Raw genomic sequence first — 20,357 nt, 5'->3', positions numbered from 1 at the left:
ATTAAGGTCTTGTATGGGAATGACCCCTCCCATGGGGCCCTGGTGACCTGGTAGATGTTCACACTGGGCACATAGGCAAGGCTTGACTTACAACTAATCTGGGTCTTGGTGGAGCACATTTGCTTCCCTGAGAACAAGACAGGATGGGAGGTTTGTGAGTTGTGAATTTGTGAGTTGCTGCTTTGAGGTACCTCCTACTTTTCTTCCTATCTCCCTGGGATGCTGTGAAGAAAGTTTTTAGTGTCTCCCAGCTCTGATGAGCTTGAAACTTTCTGACCCTCCCTCCAAGGTATTGCTGCTGGTTATAAAACTGCATAGCTGCTATGCACGATTAGTGACACAAAATAGTGTCTAATTCGTGTCCCATAATTCAATTCCCACAATTCATGTTGCAGGACCATCTGACTCCTTTGGTTTGTTGTATATGAGCCTAAGACCTGGGAGACAGCACCTGTGGCTCTTCACCCTGTCACTGTACAAGTCAGTAATAAACTAACTGAATCATTGTATCTTACTGGACAAGATGGCCAAGTCTTGCTTCACTGAGTGTGCTTGACATGTTTCAGCTTCTAGTTCCTCCTGTACCCCTTTAGACTACTTATATATATTTTAATTTGTCCGAGGTCACATAGTTAAGAAGGGACACTACGAGGATTCGGTTACAAGTTTCTTGAGCTTGCTCTCTTAACCACTGTCCCCAGTGTTAGTCTACCACTACACATAGGTAGCTCTCCCATTTCCAACCACTGGAGCTTTTCTAGTCACAAACCCCTTTTGAAATGGATTTCGTATTTTTAGTTTGAGGAATATTTGAGATAATCATGTTAGTTATGTATTATTATATAATAAATCATCCCCAAGTTAGTGGCTTTAAAAAACAATAAACAAGTATTGTCCTCACAGTTTCTATGGGTCAGGAATTCAGGAGTGGATGACCTGGGCACTTCTCACTCTGAATCTTATGACATTGAAGATGTTGGCTGGGCGTGTAGTCATTTGACAGTTTGGCTGACACCGGACAATCCATGTCCAAAGTGGCTTACTCACATGGCTGTCAAGTGCATGCTGGGTATTTGCAGGAGACCTCAGCTCCTCCCGTTAGGCTCCCTTTATTGGTTACTTGAATAATATCCTTATGACATGGTGAATGGCTTCTTCAAAGCAAGCAATCCAAGACAGAGCTATAGGGTAGCCATCTTTTTTATGATCTAGCCTTGGATGTCACAGAGCAATATCTCTGCCATATTCCATTCAATAGAAGTAAAGTCACTAACTCTGGCACACCTTCAAGGAGGGAAGGGATAATTAGTTTCAACTTTTGAAGGGAAACGTGTTGAAGAATCAGTGGGCATATTTTAAAATCCTTGCAGATAAAAATCATCTATAATGAGTTTCATTTTAAAATGTTGCCCTTTTTGTATGAATATTATATTAAAGGTTCACCATTTCTGATCACGGTGCTGGAAATGAGTTGATTTAAGGATTTGTTTGTTGGTTTGTGACTCTTGTTAAAAAATAAAGTTTGCGAGGGGGGAGGAGTCAAGATGGCGGAGAAGTAGCAGGCTGAGACTGCTTCAGCTAGCCGGAGATCAGCTAGATAGCTTATCTAAAGATTGCAAACACCTGAAAATCCATCGGCAGATCGAAGAGAAGAAGAACAGCAATTCTGGAAACAGAAAAACAACCACTTTCTGAAAGGTAGGACCGGCGGAGAAGTGAATCCAAAGCGACGGGAAGATAGACCCCGGGGGGAGGGGCCGGCTCCCGGCAAGCGGCGGAGCAGTGGCGCACAAAATCAGGACTTTTAAAAGTCTGTTCCGCTGAGGGACATCACTCCAGAGGCTAAACCGGGGCGAAGCCCACGCGGGTTCAGCGTGGCCTCAGGTCCCGCAGGGTCACAGAAGGAGCAGGGGTGTCTGAGTGTCACAGACCTTGCGGGTATTGGAACGGGAAAGCCGGCTACAGAGACAGAGCCGACAGTAAGCTCACAGCTCGGTGTTACCTTGAACTGGTCGCAGGCTCGGAGAGCTCGGAGCGCGGCCGGAGGTCAGGCAGACGGGAGTAACTGGGCGCTGTTCTCTGAGGGCGCACTGAGGAGTGCGGCCCTGGGCTCTCGGCTCCTCCGGGCCGGAGACCAGGAGGCCGCCATTTGTATTCCCGTCCTCCGGAACTCTACGGAAAGCGCTCAGGGAACAAAAGCTCCTGAAAGCAAACCCGAGCGGATTACTCACCCCGTCCCGGGTAAGGGCGGTGTAATTCCGCCTGGGGCAAAGACACTTGAGAATCACTACAACAGGCCCCTCCCCCAGACGATCAACAAGAAATCCAGCCGAGACCAAGTTCACCTACCAAGGAGTGCGGTTTCAATACCAAGGAGAGCAGCAGAATTCCAGAGGAGGAGAAAGCCAAGCACGGAACTCATGGCTTTTTCCCTGTGATTTTTTTTTAGTCTTGCAGTTAATTTAATTTTTTTCTTTTTCATTTTTTGTTTTTTGTTTTTTTTTTCCTCGCCTTCGGGTAAAATTTTTTTTTTTTTTTAACTGTTACCTTTTTCTTTTTTAACGATTTTTTACTAGTTTATCTAATATATATATTTTTTCTTTTTTACATTTTTCTTAGGTGTTTTCCTTTTTTTTTTTATTCTTTTCTTTTTTCTTTTTTCTTTTTTTTTTCTTTTTTCTTTCTTCCTTTTTGAACCTCTTTTTATCCCCTTTCTCCCCCCTCGCGATTTTGGATCTCTTCTAATTTGGTTAAAGCATTTTTTCCTGGGGTTGTTGCCACCCTTTTAGTATTTTACTTGCCCCTTCATATACTCTTATCTGGACAAAATGACAAGACGGAAAAATTCAACACAAAAAAAAGAACAAGAGGCAGTACCGAAGGCTAGGGACCTAATCAATACAGACATTGGTAATATGTCAGATCTAGAGTTCAGAATGACAATTCTCAAGGTTCTAGCCGGGCTCGAAAAAGGCATGGAAGATATTAGAGAAACCCTCTCGAGAGATATAAAAGCCCTTTCTGGAGAAATAAAAGAACTAAAATCTAACCAAGCTGAAATAAAAAAAGCTATTAATGAAGTGCAATCAAAAATGGAGGCTCTCACTGCTAGGATAAATGAGGCAGAAGAAAGAATTAGTGATATAGAAGACCAAATGACAGAGAATAAAGAAGCTGAGCAAAAGAGGGACAAACAGCTACTGGACCACGAGGGGAGAATTCGAGAGATAAGTGACACCATAAGACGAAACAACATTAGAATAATTGGGATTCCAGAAGAAGAAGAAAGAGAGAGGGGAGCAGAAGGTATACTGGAGAGAATTATTGGGGAGAATTTCCCCAATATGGCAAAGGGAACGAGCATCAAAATTCAGGAGGTTCAGAGAATGCCCCTCAAAATCAATAGGAATAGGCCCACACCCCGTCACCTAATAGTAAAATTTACAAGTCTCAGTGACAAAGAGAAAATCCTGAAAGCAGCCCGGGAAAAGAAGTCTGTAACATACAATGGTAAAAATATTAGATTGGCAGCTGACTTATCCACAGAGACCTGGCAGGCCAGAAAGAGCTGGCATGATATTTTCAGAGCACTAAACGAGAAAAACATGCAGCCAAGAATACTATATCCAGCTAGGCTATCATTGAAAATAGAAGGAGAGATTAAAAGCTTCCAGGACAAACAAAAACTGAAAGAATTTGCAAATACCAAACCAGCTCTACAGGAAATATTGAAAGGGGTCCTCTAAGCAAAGAGAGAGCCTACAAGTGGTAGATCAGAAAGGAACAGAGACCATATACAGTAACAGTCAACTTACAGGCAATACAATGGCACTAAATTCATATCTCTCAATAGTTACCCTGAATGTTAATGGGCTAAATGCCCCTGTCAAAAGACACAGGGTATCAGAATGGATAAAAAAACAAAACCCATCTATATGTTGCCTCCAAGAAACTCATTTTAAGCCCGAAGACACCTCCAGATTTAAAGTGAGGGGGTGGAAAAGAATTTACCATGCTAATGGACATCAGAAGAAAGCAGGAGTGGCAATCCTTATATCAGATCAATTAGATTTTAAGCCAAAGACTATAATAAGAGATGAGGAAGGACACTATATCATACTCAAAGGGTCTGTCCAACAAGAAGATTTAACAATTTTAAATATCTATGCCCCCAACGTGGGAGCAGCCAACTATATAAACCAATTAATAACAAAATCAAAGAAACACATCAACAATAATACAATAATAGTAGGGGACTTTAACACTCCCCTCACTGAAATGGACAGATCATCCAAGCAAAAGATCAGCAAGGAAATAAAGGCCTTAAACGACACACTGGACCAGATGGACATCACAGATATATTCAGAATATTTCATCCCAAAGCAACAGAATACACATTCTTCTCTAGTGCACATGGAACATTCTCCAGAATAGATCACATCCTCGGTCCTAAATCAGGACTCAACCGGTATCAAAAGATTGGGATCATTCCCTGCATATTTTCAGACCACAATGCTCTAAAGCTAGAACTCAACCACAAAAGGAAGTTTGGAAAGAACCCAAATACATGGAGACTAAACAGCATCCTTCTAAAGAATGAATGGGTCAACCGGGAAATTAAAGAAGAATTGAAAAAAATCATGGAAACAAATGATAATGAAAATACAACGGTTCAAAATCTGTGGGACACAACAAAGGCAGTCCTGAGAGGAAAATATATAGCGGTACAAGGCTTTCTCAAGAAACAAGAAAGGTCTCAGGTACACAACCTAACCCTACACCTAAAGGAGCTGGAGAAAGAACAAGAAAGAAACCCTAAGCCCAGCAGGAGAAGAGAAATCATAAAGATCAGAGCAGAAATCAATGAAATAGAAACCAAAAAAACAATAGAACAAATCAACGAAACTAGGAGCTGGTTCTTTGAAAGAATTAATAAAATTGATAAACCCCTGGCCCGACTTATCAAAAAGAAAAGAGAAAGGACCCAAATAAATAAAATCATGAATGAAAGAGGAGAGATCACAACTAACACCAAAGAAATACAAACTATTATAAGAACATACTATGAGCAACTCTACGCCAATAAATTTGACAATCTGGAAGAAATGGATGCATTCCTAGAAACATATAAACTACCACAACTGAACCAGGAAGAAATAGAAAGCCTGAACAGACCCATAACCAGTAAGGAGATTGAAACAGTCATTAAAAATCTCCAAACAAACAAAAGCCCAGGGCCAGACGGCTTCCCGGGGGAATTCTACCAAACATTTAAAGAAGAACTAATTCCTATTCTCCTGAAACTGTTCCAAAAAATAGAAATGGAAAGAAAACTTCCAAACTCATTTTATGAGGCCAGCATCACCTTGATCCTAAAACCAGACAAGGATCCCACCAAAAAAGAGAGCTATAGACCGATATCCTTGATGAACACAGATGCGAAAATACTCAACAAAATACTAGCCAATAGGATTCAACAGTACATTAAAAAGATTATTCACCACGACCAAGTGGGATTTATTCCAGGGCTACAAGGTTGGTTCAACATCCGCAAATCAGTCAATGTGATACAACACATCAATAAAAGAAAGAACAAGAACCATATGATACTCTCAATAGATGCTGAAAAAGCATTTGACAAAGTACAGCATCCCTTCCTGATCAAAACTCTTCAAAGTGTAGGGATAGAGGGCACATACCTCAATATCATCAAAGCCATCTATGAAAAACCCACTGCAAATATCATTCTCAATGGAGAAAAACTGAAAGCTTTTCCGCTAAGGTCAGGAACACGGCAGGGATGTCCATTATCACCACTGCTATTCAACATAGTACTAGAGGTCCTAGCCTCAGCAATCAGACAACAAAAGGAAATTAAAGGCATCCAAATTGGCAAAGAAGAAGTCAAATTATCACTCTTCGCAGATGATATGATACTATATGTGGAAAACCCAAAAGACTCCACTCCAAAACTGCTAGAACTTATACAGGAATTCAGTAAAGTGTCAGGATATAAAATCAATGCACAGAAATCAGTTGCATTTCTCTACACCAACAGCAAGACAGAAGAAAGAGAAATTAAGGAGTCAATCCCATTTACAATTGCACCCAAAACCATAAGATACCTAGGAATAAACCTAACCAAAGAGACACAGAATCTATACTCAGAAAACTATAAAGTACTCATGAAAGAAATTGAGGAAGACACAAAGAAATGGAAAAATGTTCCATGCTCCTGGATTGGAAGAATAAATATTGTGAAAATGTCTATGCTACCTAAAGCAATCTACACATTTAATGCAATTCCTATCAAAGTACCATCCATCTTTTTCAAAGAAATGGAACAAATAATGCTAAAATTTATATGGAACCAGAAAAGACCTCGAATAGCCAAAGGGATATTGAAAAAGAAAGCCAACGTTGGTGGCATCACAATTCCGGACTTCAAGCTCTATTACAAAGCTGTCGTCATCAAGACAACATGGTACTGGCACAAAAACAGACACATAGATCAATGGAACAGAATAGAGAGCCCAGAAATAGACCCTCAACTCTATGGTCAACTAATCTTCGACAAAGCAGGAAAGAATGTCCAATGGCAAAAAGACAGCCTCTTCAATAAATGGTGCTGGGAAAATTGGACAGCCACATGCAGAAAAATGAAATTGGACCATTTCCTTACACCACACACAAAAATAGACTCAAAATGGATGAAGGACCTCAATGTGCGAAAGGAATCCATCAAAATCCTTGAGGAGAACACAGGCAGCAACCTCTTTGACCTCTGCCGCAGCAACATCTTCCTAGGAACAACGCAAAAGGCAAGGGAAGCAAGGGCAAAAATGAACTATTGGGATTTCATCAAGATCAAAAGCTTTTGCACAGCAAAGGAAACAGTTAACAAAATCAAAAGACAACTGACAGAATGGGAGAAGATATTTGCAAACGACATATCAGATAAAGGACTAGTGTCCAGAATCTATAAAGAACTTAGCAAACTCAACACCCAAAGAACAAATAATCCAATCAAGAAATGGGCAGAGGACATGAACAGACATTTCTGCAAAGAAGACATCCAGATGGCCAACAGACACATGAAAAAGTGCTCCATATCACTCGGCATCAGGGAAATACAAATCAAAACCACAATGAGATATCACCTCACACCAGTCAGAATGGCTAAAATCAACAAGTCAGGAAATGACAGATGCTGGCGAGGATGCGGAGAAAGGGGAACCCTCCTACACTGTTGGTGGGAATGCAAGCTGGTGCAGCCACTCTGGAAAACAGCATGGAGGTTCCTCAAAATGTTGAAAATAGAACTGCCCTATGACCCAGCAATTGCACTATTGGGTATTTACCCTAAGGATACAAACGTAGTGATCCAAAGGGGTACATGCACCCGAATGTTTATAGCAGCAATGTCCACAATAGCCAAACTATGGAAAGAACCTAGATGTCCATCAACAGATGAATGGATCAAGAAGATGTGGTATATATACACAATGGAATACTATGCAGCCATCAAAAGAAATGAAATCTTGCCATTTGCGACAACATGGATGGAACTAGAGCGTATCATGCTTAGCGAAATAAGTCAAGCAGAGAAAGACAACTATCATATGATCTCCTTGATATGAGGAAGTGGTGATGCAACATGGGGGCTTAAGTGGGTAGGAGAAGAATAAAGGAAACAAGATGGGATTGGGAGGGAGACAAACCATAAGTGACTTTTAATCTCACAAAACAAACTGAGGGTTGCTGGGGGGAGGGGGTTTGGGAGAAGGGGGTGGGATTATGGACATTGGGGAGGGTATGTGCTTTGGTGAGTGCTGTGAAGTGTGTGAACCTGGTGATTCACAGACCTGTACCCCTGGGGATAGAGTATTATGCCTCCATCAGAAAGGATGAATACCCAACTTTTGTAGCAACATGGACGGGACTGGAAGAGATTATGCTGAGTGAAATAAGTCAAGCAGAGAGAGTCAATTATCATATGGTTTCACTTATTTGTGGAGCATAACAAATAGCATGGAGGACATGGGGACTTAGAGTGGAGAAGGGAGTTGGGGGAAATTGGAAGGGGAGGTGAACCATGAGAGACTATGGACTCTGAAAAACAATCGGAGGGTTTTGAAGGGACGGGGGGTGGGAGGTTGGGGTACCAGGTGGTGGGTATTATAGAGGGCACGGATTGCATGGAGCACGGGGTGTGGTGCAAAAATAATGAATACTGTTATGCTGGAAATAAATTAAAAAAAAAAGAAAAAAAAAAAAGAAAGATGAAAAATTAAAAAAAAAAAATAAAGTTTGCTTTCTCGAGTCGTCTTTTATTATTATAAAATTTTTCATATTTATAATATGTTGTATAAGGTCAATTTGTGCATGTGTAGCAGTGGAAACTACACCTAATTCAGGGATCATCACTCTATTGCTTCCTATTTTAGGCTTTTTTAAAGTCCTGTACTTAATTCTCTGCATTTAGCTGTCCAGTGAGAAAACAGATTGTAAGAAAGACACATTTTTAAGGAGATCTCATCAAAGCAACTTATATTATCTCCATACATATTCCTTTAGCCAGAATTTGTTATATGACCAACCTAACTGGCAAAGAAGGCTGGAAACTGAAGAGGAACCACAGATATGGGGGAGAACAATCCATTTTGCCAAAATAAAAACAGGAGCTATTTCTAAAAATATAACTCAAAATATTCCCACGTGTGCAACAGTGTATTCATACAGGATTGTATGTCTACTTACAGCATTGTTGTAATAGAAAAAAATATTGGAAATAACCTAATAATGCTTGAGCAGGTGAATGAGTAATTGAAATTTGGCATGTTTACAACATAGGATACCACGTAGAGTTAAAATGAATAAAGGAGGGGCATCTGGGTGGCACAGTCAGTTAAGCGTCCCACCCTTGGGTTTCAGCTCAGGTCACCATCTCATCGCAGTCATGGCATCTAGGCCAGTGGCAAGATCTGTGCTCATTGCAGACTATGCTTCAGATTCTTTCTTCCTCTACCTCTGCTCCCCCTCACATGTACTCCTCTCTCTCAAAACAAATAAATAAAATCTTAAAAAAAATGAATAAACTAGACAAATACTGACATATATAATATGGACATCTTAAAAATAAAACACAATGCAAAAGCTAAATTTATTACAGTACATTTTCAGTTACATCATTTGTAAAAAATTTAAGAGAAATCAATATTGTATTATGAAATTTTTTTTTAAATTTTGGAATGATAAATATCAAATCAATTAAATCAAGGGCATCTGGTCAAGCAGAAGGTATTAGGTGTTGGGAAGGAAACAAAAGAGGCTTCAAATGTATCTGTAATGTTTTATACATTAAATTTAAATTCTTCGGAAGAAAACATGAAAAATAAAATTAATTTAATATGATTTAGTTAATGAAAACACAAAATATACAGAAAATTCATGTTTGCCTATAAAATATTTCAATTATTATTTGCTTGATGAGTGTCACATTTAATTAGGTTATGATTCTACTACATTTAACAAGTGGAATTACTATGAATTTTTTAAATGTATTTCTTTAAACATTACATTACCAACACTTATTACTTGTGTTTTTTCAGCTTTGCATATCATTATGTTTAATATGATAAAATGCCAAACTACCTTTTAAATATGATTTATTACTAAAAACAAATTTTTTAAATCTGACAGACTATGTTTTTTTCCTAGAAGTTAAAGATAGAATGGGTAGTATACATCAGATGTTGCTATTAAGTAACTTTTCTCTATAAAGTTTGAGTTTTTACCTAAGAAAAAAAGTTGTTTCAGAAAATCTATCTCTCTAATCAAATATTTATATTCTTCTAATTAACATCTTAACCTATCTTGCTTTAATGTTGGCTACGAAGGAAGAAAAATTAAATACGTACTTTTTACAATTTAGCAGAAATAAACTTTCTTTTGATGTTTGATTGGCATTCTAAACAATTAAACTAATCTAAATAATTAGTCAAAGATTTCAATTTACAAATTATGTTATCTTGAGTCCTTTGTTGAGAACATTTATGCCTCACCTCCCATTTCAATTCCTAGGCATTGAGTGTTGCTCCCAAGGACTTCGGGACTGTAAAAGACCCGGTTTGTGTCCTCCCCAAAATTCCTATGTTGAAACTCTAACCCCCAGTGGCACCATATGGTGCCACTGTATGGAGGTGGGGTCTTTCAGAAGAAAAAGTATGCATAAGTGAACTTGGGAAGGTGGAGCCCATGTGATGGAGTTAGTGTCCTTACAAGAAGAGGAAGAGATTATAGAGCTCCTTCTCTTGGCCATGTGAGGACGCAGGAAGAAGACAACCCTTCACAAGCCAGGAAGCAGGCTCTCACCACAACCAGACCATGCTGGCAACAGCTTCCAGAACTGTGAGAAATAAATGTTTGTTTTGTAAGCCAACCATTTATAGTATTGTGTTAGAGCAGCCTGAGCTGACTAAGAAAGTAAATGATTGGAAAAAGCACTTTTGTTTTTTGCAAACAAGCAAAACTAATATACCATAAAACGTTGTTAAAGAAAATCCAATTTGGTATGTTGGCTGAATCCCAAATAAACGTTCTATTTTAAGCAACAACTCAGTGAACCACTTCACCTGCAAGAAAAGAGACTCAAGTAAATTTCTGTGGTAAGCATAATTACAGTATCCTGTTGTTATAACTCAAAAAAGATAAAAGAAGAAGAAGAAATAAAGAAAAAGAAGCTAACCACAGGGACGCCTGGGTGGCTCAGTGGGTTAAAGCCTCTGCCTTCAGCTCAGGCCATGATCCCGAGATCCTGGGATTGAGCCCCGCATTGGGCTCTCTGCTCGGCAGGGAGCCTGCTTCCTCCTCTCTCTCTCTGCCTGCCTCTCTGCCTACTTGTGATCTCTGTCTGTCAAATGAATAAATAAAATCTTTAAAAAAAAAAAAGTTAACCACAAAATGCTACCATTACTGTATTCAGTCTGAAAATTTTAGCTGCAGATTGAGTAATGATAACAGTGTGACAGACAATTGCTGAATAAAAATAAACGGACTTCTTCTTAGGTTAATGGAAGTTTCAAATTAAATACTATTTTTTGTCCAGATACATAAAAATGTAGAAATTTTGCTTTAAACAATCACATTAAATGTATAACAAATTTTCTTCCTAGAATGAGCATTTATGTTAACATTAAATGAGGGGATATTACGAATATAAAATAAGATGAGGCATAGGAACAACTGAGACTCAAAAATGAAGTGATTTCAGGGGGGAAAAAAGTGAGTCATAAATAGGGTGAGTTCCTGAGATAGGACAGGTGAGGTTAAGGGGTAGCATTGAGTTCCTGAAGATGTAGTTCAGCCATGGTATGAAATTAGGGACCTGGGGAAAACAAAGGGAAGCAAGAAGCTCTACCGAGAGGCAGGAGTAGAGTCAAAAATAATCCCCAATAATTGGTAAGGACACTGTAGTGATCACTCCTTCAAAATAGACACAGCTGGTTTGGGGTATACTGAGATAGCCCTCATACAAATAACCATATCAAAATAGCTACATCATATACACTGTTCTTTGACTTTGCATGTATACCGGGCAGACAGATTCTAGAATGCAATCTTGCAGAGTCAGGATAAAATAACACTACTGGATCTGCCTAAAATGGAATAGATTGTAATCTGTTGTGTAATCACTGATAACAACAAAAAATTCTGATCACATAAGGCAGTATCTGGGAAGTATGAAAAGTAGACAAAAATAGGCAGGTTTAGGTATGTGGGATGGGGGGAATCGACACTTGAAGTATCACTGGTAGGATGATGAATTTTCTGTTTCGTGTTTCTCCCATTATCTCCTGACGTAGACTCTAGAGAGACCTGAATTCCAGAAGTGCATACCTAGGACAGATAGAAAGTTCTCCAAAAAATAACCCTTTAGTTTAGTCAGAGAACAAGAACCAAACCCCCGTGGAAATAAGGGTGTGGGAGAAATCTTCATTTAATTGTTTTCTCTTTTTACTCTCTGGACCTGTCCTGAGGCAAAGCCCAGGCATAAAGATACACTCATGTGGTGTCAGTGGTGGTTGTTCAGCCTTCTGAAACTCTCTCACACAGACTGAGTTCCGGTCTGAATCTTAAGTCCTGAGAACCAGGAGAACCAATGATGTAATTCCAGTCCAAAGATCAGCATGTTTGAGACACAGGAAGAGCCATATTTCACTTCAAATCTAAATGGTGGGATGTGGGGGAGCTGATGCCTCAGTTTGGAATTCTTTAGACAGAAAGAATTCTCTAATGTGAGGGAAGGTCAGCCTTTTGTTCAATTTGGCCCATCAGCTGATTGGATGAAGCCCACTCCCATCATGAAGGACAATCTGCTTTATTCAGTCTATCCAATTTAAACGTTAATCTCATCCAAAACCTGCCTCATAGAAACACCGAGAATAATGTTTGATCAAATATCTGGACGCACCCTAGCCCAAACTGACACATAAGATTAACCATCACAGGTATAGACCACTGTTCCAGTCCCAGAGAAGCCTGAGGACACGCAAATGAGGCAGGTGAGAACAACACCCTCAAGAGTTTTGTGAACTAAAATGACACAGGTATGCGCAAGACCTGTAGTATGAACTGAAAGTATTCATTGCCTGCCAAAGAAAGAAACGATATTTTACAGAAGATTCAAAGGTGCCCAAGTTTCATTACATAATATTCACAATGTCCAACATTAAAACTTTTTAAAGTAAAAGTTACTTGACATATAAAGAACCAGGAAAATATTTCTAAGGGAGTAACTGTCAAGGGAAATGGCAATCAACAGACAGACATCAGGCCCAAAATAGCCCAGAGAGTGGAATTATTCAACAAAGGCTTTGAAGTAGCTGCTATACTCAAGTCCCATGAAGTAAGGTTAAAGCATTCTTGATACACATGTAAAAATGGTAGGTCTCAAGAAAGAAATAGAACTATAGAAAAAATATTATAGGAAAAAACAAAATGACAATTTATGATTAGAAAAAGATACACACTGGAAATTGAAAAATTCACTGAGAAGGATCTATAGCACACTGGAGATAACAGAGACAGTACTCAGTGTCTTTAAAATATAGATCAATACAAATCATTTAACCTGAAAAAAACAAAGTTTGGAACATATTGGAAAGAGACTCTGAGACTTATAAGATAATATCAAAAGACCAAATGTGCAAGTGGGCATCAGAGTCCCAGAAGAAGAGAAAGAGATTAGGATGGAAAAAATATATTTCATGAAATGATTTCTGAAAACTCCCCAAATGTGGTGAAAGACATAACCCAATGGATACAGGAAGCTCATCAAATGTCAAACAAATTAAACTCAAAGAAACCACACCCAGGTATATCACGATTGAACTGAAAATCAAATATAAGGAGAAATCTTAAAAGCAGACCAAAAACTGACACCTACTACATGGAGAGAAATGAGGATTTGGAGATTTCTCCTTAGTCACCAAGGAGATTTCTTTAAAAAATAAAATAAATAAAATTTTAAAAATTAAAAATTAAAAAAATAAAATTACACCCAAAGGAAAGATGAAAATTTAAAATAACAATATGAAGTACAGACAAGGATCTGCAACAATGGAATTCCTTATATTGCTTTCGGAATACAAAATGGTACATTCACTGTGGAAAATAATCACTTCGACAAATTCATCATAAAATCTGTGCATTTATATGACCTAGTAATCCCAGTATTAGTTATTTACACTAGGGAAATGAAAACATGCTTTTACAAAACCATATACTCAAGAGCACAGTAGTTTTACCTATCACTCCCCACTGGAAACAAAGCAAATGTCCTTCAGTAGATTAATGGATAAACAAAATCTGGTACATTCATACAATGGAGTGGCTACTCAGCAATAAAGAGGAACAAACTGTTGATATATACAACAACATAGATGTGAAATAAGCCAGACTTAAAAGATTACTTACTGTAGTTTTTCATTCTGGAAAAACAAAATCTCTAATGATGAAAAACAGATCAATGGTTTCCAGGGGTAAGAGCTGCAGGTAAAATTTGAAGTCAAAAGACTCCGTGAAGCAAATTTTTTGTTTGAAAGAATTATTTTGTATCTGGATTGTATTGGTGGTTACCTGTCTCTATACTTTCATTAAATTTCATAGAACTCAACAACAAAAGTGTGAATTTTTAGTATGTGAATTAAAAAAATGATTAAAATAAAATGTTAGTCATTAATACTAGGTATCAGCTTTTACCCACTAATGTCACACCAGGGCATTTTCTCATACTTGATTATATTCCTGTGGAACTCTAAACTTGTTCGGTGGCCATGGTCAGTAAAGAAGTTTTATATACACTGCATCTCTACGTATCAGAGAGTGGAGCCATTTAAACAAAGCTCCCTTATAAGGCTCACATGCCTGAGTTTGGAGGAATAAAACTTGACTCTTAAGCATAACAGCATGGACATTTCCAATCTATTTCTAATCTGCTATAATCTAGAGCATGCCAGAATGCAACAGTTATTAACATGCTGTTGTTAAACTATTTAAAACTTCTGTAACAATTGGCAAATACCATCTGCTCCTAACTCTACAAGTGTTGATCATCACCTGTCACCTGGCTATTTCTCCAGATCCCCTTGCAATGCAGCAACTAAGGAGTTAACTAACGTCTGAGGCAGTAAGGAACCCCTAAAGACTGCTCCAGCAGAAAGGCTGAGTCTACTGTGGGCAGTGCCCAAGCCAAGCCAGGTATTAATTACTTTCATAACGACTCCTGGCTCAGCCTCTGTCTGGTGTATCTTAAAGGTCCTAAAGCTTGATAGATAGTTCTTCTTATATTGAGCAGTCTTTTCTACTGGACATGGTGCAGAATAATATTAAGAGATGAAGCAAGTTGAGGTCATAATCTGCTATAATCCTGAAACACCATTCTCTCTGTAACAGTTCAGTTATGGTGGTGTCCTGAAAGGAAAGAAAGGTGCCCAGCAAAGTCTGATTACTCCTCTGTCAAATGCATTACTATGCTGAGGATGACTGCCTTATTTCTTTGTCTTCAGTCCACACACCCATCAAGTATTCAGCTAATGCCTACTGAGTGAACTAATTGAAAAACATTGAATAGAAATATCCGTACTTTTGAAAATACAAAAACATTATAATAGAGACATTTATAAGTAGCAGAAACACACTGATCACTCAAAATATGCAACTATATAATATTTTACTATATATACTATACATTATACAAGTAAGTTTCTCATGCTAATAAGAAAAATTATTCAGCACATTATTTTTTAGTCTGTATCCTAAATCTTTTTAGTAGAATAAAAGTTGTCATACAAGAGAATTTTACAAATATATTTTCATATTCACCTGTGGTGTTTATATACAAAAAAATCTATTTGTTGTTTAGGATTCTTTTAACAGCTTTGTATAACTGATACACAAAGAACTGCATATATTTAATATGTACAATTTGATGAATTTGGGCATTTGCAAATACCCACAATACTATCATTAGAATCAAAGTAATAGACATAGCCAACATTTTCCAGAAGTTTTCTTGTGTCCTCTGTTGTTTTTTTTTTGGGGGGGGGGCAGATTTCATCTTGTATGTGTGGTAAGAATACTTAACATGGGGATCTACACTCTTAAATTTTAAACTGTACAATATTGCATTGCTAACTATAAGCACTATGTTGTACAGAAGACCTCTAGAATTTAGTCATCTAGTGTAACTGAAACTTTAAAACCATTAGGATTTTAAATGAATGCTCAATTTATTTGTTACAAATTCAAAAATTCAATTTTCTTTGAGCCTGGAGTGTACTGTGCATGTAATATTTTATTTATAAATCTAGTAAATTTTAACAGTTAATTTCAATAGTGGTCCTTGGTTAATATTTATCAGTTCAAGTTAAATAAACTAAAGCCCCTTAATTAATTGTTTCCATTTATAACTAATTTACATTTCCTCCAACCTGACTTGCCAAGCAAAATCTGTTAATATTAAAAAAGAAAAAAAAAATCACATTAAGTCTCATAAATTAAATCAACTGTAAAATTCAAATTCTTCCATCATTCCAGTATCATTTAAAAATTTAGTACAATTCTTACATACCTTTCAACTAAATGTCACAAACTTAAAAATCAGTCAGAGTTTACACTGGAACAGTAAAGCTAATTTATTAGACATTTTGTTAGGCCCATTTATCTCACCCATTTTAAATGCCAAATATATGCAAATTATTCCCAGACTTAGGGTAGAATCATTAATGCCAAGATTTTTAAGATTTTATTAACTACATTTACTCCTAGTACTTTCCCTGATTTGACATTCATTCACCCCCTAAGCAAAAGTTGTAATCATTTCAAATAAATTGATGTCACCATCGTAACAATTGGGAGCTATCCTCTTAATTTGGCTGACTGCATGTAATAGTCATATATATTCAGCAAAGTAATGAGGTTAAATAAAAGGTTTTTATCCAGAGATTCTATGACCCATCAGTGTCTGCCTCTATAGTTGCTATGAAAACATGAGATTTAATTTTAGATTCTTCAAGGGAGTTTGTTCCACAACTCATCTTCTTGTTCAATTTTTGCCATAATCTGATTCTTTTATCTGACCTTTTAAAACAAAAATCTGTGACCTACTCATGATGTTGAAAACTTCTTTCATCCATTCTCTAAACACACAACCAAATATGGTGCTGGCATAATGATGGACATATAAGCAAAGAATAGAAATGAGGGTCAAAAAATAAACTCATACATCTGTGGTCAAGATATTTTTAACAAGGATGCCAGACCATGCAATGGAAAGGGCAGTCTTTTCAACAAACCGTGTGAGGAAAATTAGATAATCATATGTAAAAGAATGAAGGTGTATTCCCTACTTCACATCATTTTTAAAAACTAGCTCAACTTAATCAATAACATAAATGAAAACAGAGGCATAAATCTTTGTAACATTGGATTATTCAATAGTTTCTTTTGACATCACCAAAAGCACAAGCCACCAAAATAAAAATAAATAAAGTAGATTTCGTCAAAATGTAAAACTTTTGTGCTTCAAGGAATACTATCAAGAAAGTGAAAAGACAACAAAGTGGATGATAATTATAACATTTGCAAATCATATACCTTATAAAGTACTTGAATCTAGAGTATAAAAAGAATACTTTACAACTCAATAATAAAAAGCAATTAACCCAATTAAAAAGTGGACAAAGGGGCGCCTGGGTGGCTCAGTGGGTTAAGCCGCTGCCTTCGGCTCAGGTCATGATCTCAGGGTCCTGGGATCAAGTCCCGCATCGGGCTCTCTGCTCGGCAGGGAGCCTGCTTCCCTCTCTCTCTCTCTCTGCCTGCCTCTCCGTCTACTTGTGATCTCTCTCTGTCAAATAAATAAATAAAATCTTAAAAAAAAAAAAGTGGACAAAGAATTTGAATAGTCATTCTTCTCAAAGAAGATATACAAACAGCTAGTAAATATATGAAAAGATGCTTGACATTATTAGGCATTAGGGAAATGCAAACTGAAACCACTATGAGATACCATGGTATGTAAGATACCATGAGATACCACCAGATACACCTGCAGCACTGGTTTTAATCAAAATGACATACATTAAGTGTTGGTGAAGATATGGAGAAACTAGAACCCTCCACCATTGCTGGTAAGAATGTAAAATTGTGCAGCTACCTTGGTTTGACAGTTCCTCCAAAAGTTAAACATTGGGGTTACCATATAACCCAGTGACTCCATTCCTAAATATATACCCAAGAGACTGAAAAATATATGTCCACATAAAAAAGTATACACATATGTTCTTAGCAAAATTACTCTTAAAAAGCAAAAAGGTAGAAACACCCCAAATGTCCATTAACAGATGAATGAATAAAGCAAAATGTGGTAAATCCATGAAACAATAATATTTGGCAATAAAAAAGAAATGTTGATGCATGTTACAGCACAGGTGAACCTTGAAAATTTCATGCTAGTAGGAAAAAAAATGCAAAAAGCCATATATTGAATATATATTTATATAAACTTATACAAAATGTCCAGAATAGGGAAATCCATGGAGACAGAAATTAGATTTTTGATTGCCAGAGATGTGCGGAGAAGGTGGGGTATTACTTCTCATGGGTTACAGAGGGTCTTTTTTGGGTGATGGAATGTTCTGGATTTAGATAGTGGTGGTGGTTATAAAACTATGTGAATATAAGGCGAAAAAACCCACTGAATTGTACACTTTAAAAGGGAGGATTTTATGGCATGTGAACTATATATTTCCATGATAAAAGAAAAAAAACCCGTAAACTAAACTGAAGAAGTTTGAAGACAAAAGGATAAGAGAAGCCAACACTGCTTGAGTGGTTCAAGGTGACCAGGAACAGTTACCCACAGCAAAAGGAAACTCTTACACTTGCTCTACTTTTTGGAAGCACTGAGCTTCAGCATAATGGAAATGGAAATTTCTAGCTAAATATGTATCCTTCTGGCTGTCTGTACAAAGGAAACTTAGGTCCAAAGCAATTTTAAGTTCAGCAGACTACAGTTAACACTGAAATTTGGCCATTTAGAAGCAAACTGCTCTGACTTTAAAAATACTTCCGTGGGAGTGATTTGTAATTACACCCAAACATATTGTCATCAAGCCAGAGAAGAACTATAACACCTTATAACCTAAAGGTTAAGTTCAAGTTATACCATAAATATTAAAGTACTTTCATTTTTTTCCTGTGCACTAGCGCAGGCTTTACTTATTTTTTGGCACTTCAATGACCTAATTATAGTAACTATTTTGTTCCAGTTGTCAAAGATATGCCTTTATGTCTATCTTCACTGAAATGTATTTAGACAATACAATATTTCCACTAGCCACAATGTTAATTATATTTTTGTCTTCATGTAAATGTGCTTTCTAGACTTTTAATCAACCAGAATATTTTATCCTTATCTTAAAACTGGAATCTTAAGTTCAAATAACTACAAGAAACATGCATATACTAGTAAGGTTAAAAGATAGATAGAGAAAGAGAGAGTAGGCAGAAGTTAAAGGTAGAGAATGAGGAGGTCTGTGATGGAAGGGAGAACTCAGGCCCATCCAGGGGAATTCCTTTACTCAGGTGCAGCTAAGTAAAATAGATTTTGCCTGGTATAACCAGATTTCCATTTTTTTATTTTTAGGAAGGAGGAGAGAAAATCTGGACTTATAGTGTTTTATATGAGAAATCTGCTTGTTTTTTAACATTGGATACAGCTTTTGGAAACTGAGCTAAGAACCATAACTGTCACATCTTATTTTTTATTTCAAAAAATATTTATTTTATTTAAAGCTCTTATCCTTTCTCAGAGAAAACTGGTATTTGTCTCTGGTGCTCCAGATTCTAGATTACCATATTTCTGTATTAAACTTCAAAGACCTCTGGTCATATTGCTATATCATTCAAAGCTAAGTCATCTAACTCTAGATGACTGCTCAATTGTTTACCAGATCAGCATCAGGCTTTATATTTCTGTGTGATTAAATTTACTTGAACAAGATACTGTCAATTGGCTGTTATACTTTAAAGTTAATTCCTTTTTATTTTTTTAAATTCATTTTATTATGGCAAGAGCTTAGAATATTTAAGAAGTAAATTGTTACTATCACTCTGAATTTCCAACTAACCAGTAATTCCCCTCTGGAAGTCTATGAAGTATCCCAAAATCAAAATGTATAAAGAATAATTAACGTCAGGGCGCCTGGGTGGCTCAGTGGGTTAAAGCCTCTGCCTTCAGCTCAGGTCATGATCCCAGGGTCCTGGGATGGGGCCCCACGTCGGGCTCTCTGCTGAGCAGGGAACCTGCTTCCCTTCCTCTCTCTGCTTGCCTTTCTGCCTACTTGTAATCTCTGTCTTTCAAATAAATAAATTAAATCTTAAAAAAAAGTTTCTAAAAAAAAAAAAAAGAATAATTAATGTCTTCATCATCATGTTCCCCATTTCCATTTGACTCAACATACCCCATAACCCCCTTTAACTTGCCTTACCCACAGTGCTGTTAGGTCCCCTTTAATCAGCATGGTGAAATAGCTCTCATGTACACCATTGTCAGTAGTGTCACAATCCACGTTTTTTTTTTTTTAACCTTGTATGTGAACAATTATAATAACCTTCACAATTTTCTTTCTAACTCCTATCCAGCTGTCTACTTTAGGAAGACTAATACTCCTGAATCATTACACCAATTGGTTTACTCTCCTACTCTAAAAATTCAAGGAGTCTTCTTGTTCATAAAACAATTAAATTCTGTACGAAGGGAAGAAACACATTCTATGGGTGTGGATAATAAAAT

Source organism: Mustela erminea, chromosome 8 (genome assembly GCF_009829155.1).
Source record: "Mustela erminea isolate mMusErm1 chromosome 8, mMusErm1.Pri, whole genome shotgun sequence".
Classification (NCBI taxonomy): Eukaryota; Metazoa; Chordata; class Mammalia; order Carnivora; family Mustelidae; genus Mustela; species Mustela erminea.
Note: the sequence above shows the minus strand (reverse complement) of the source record.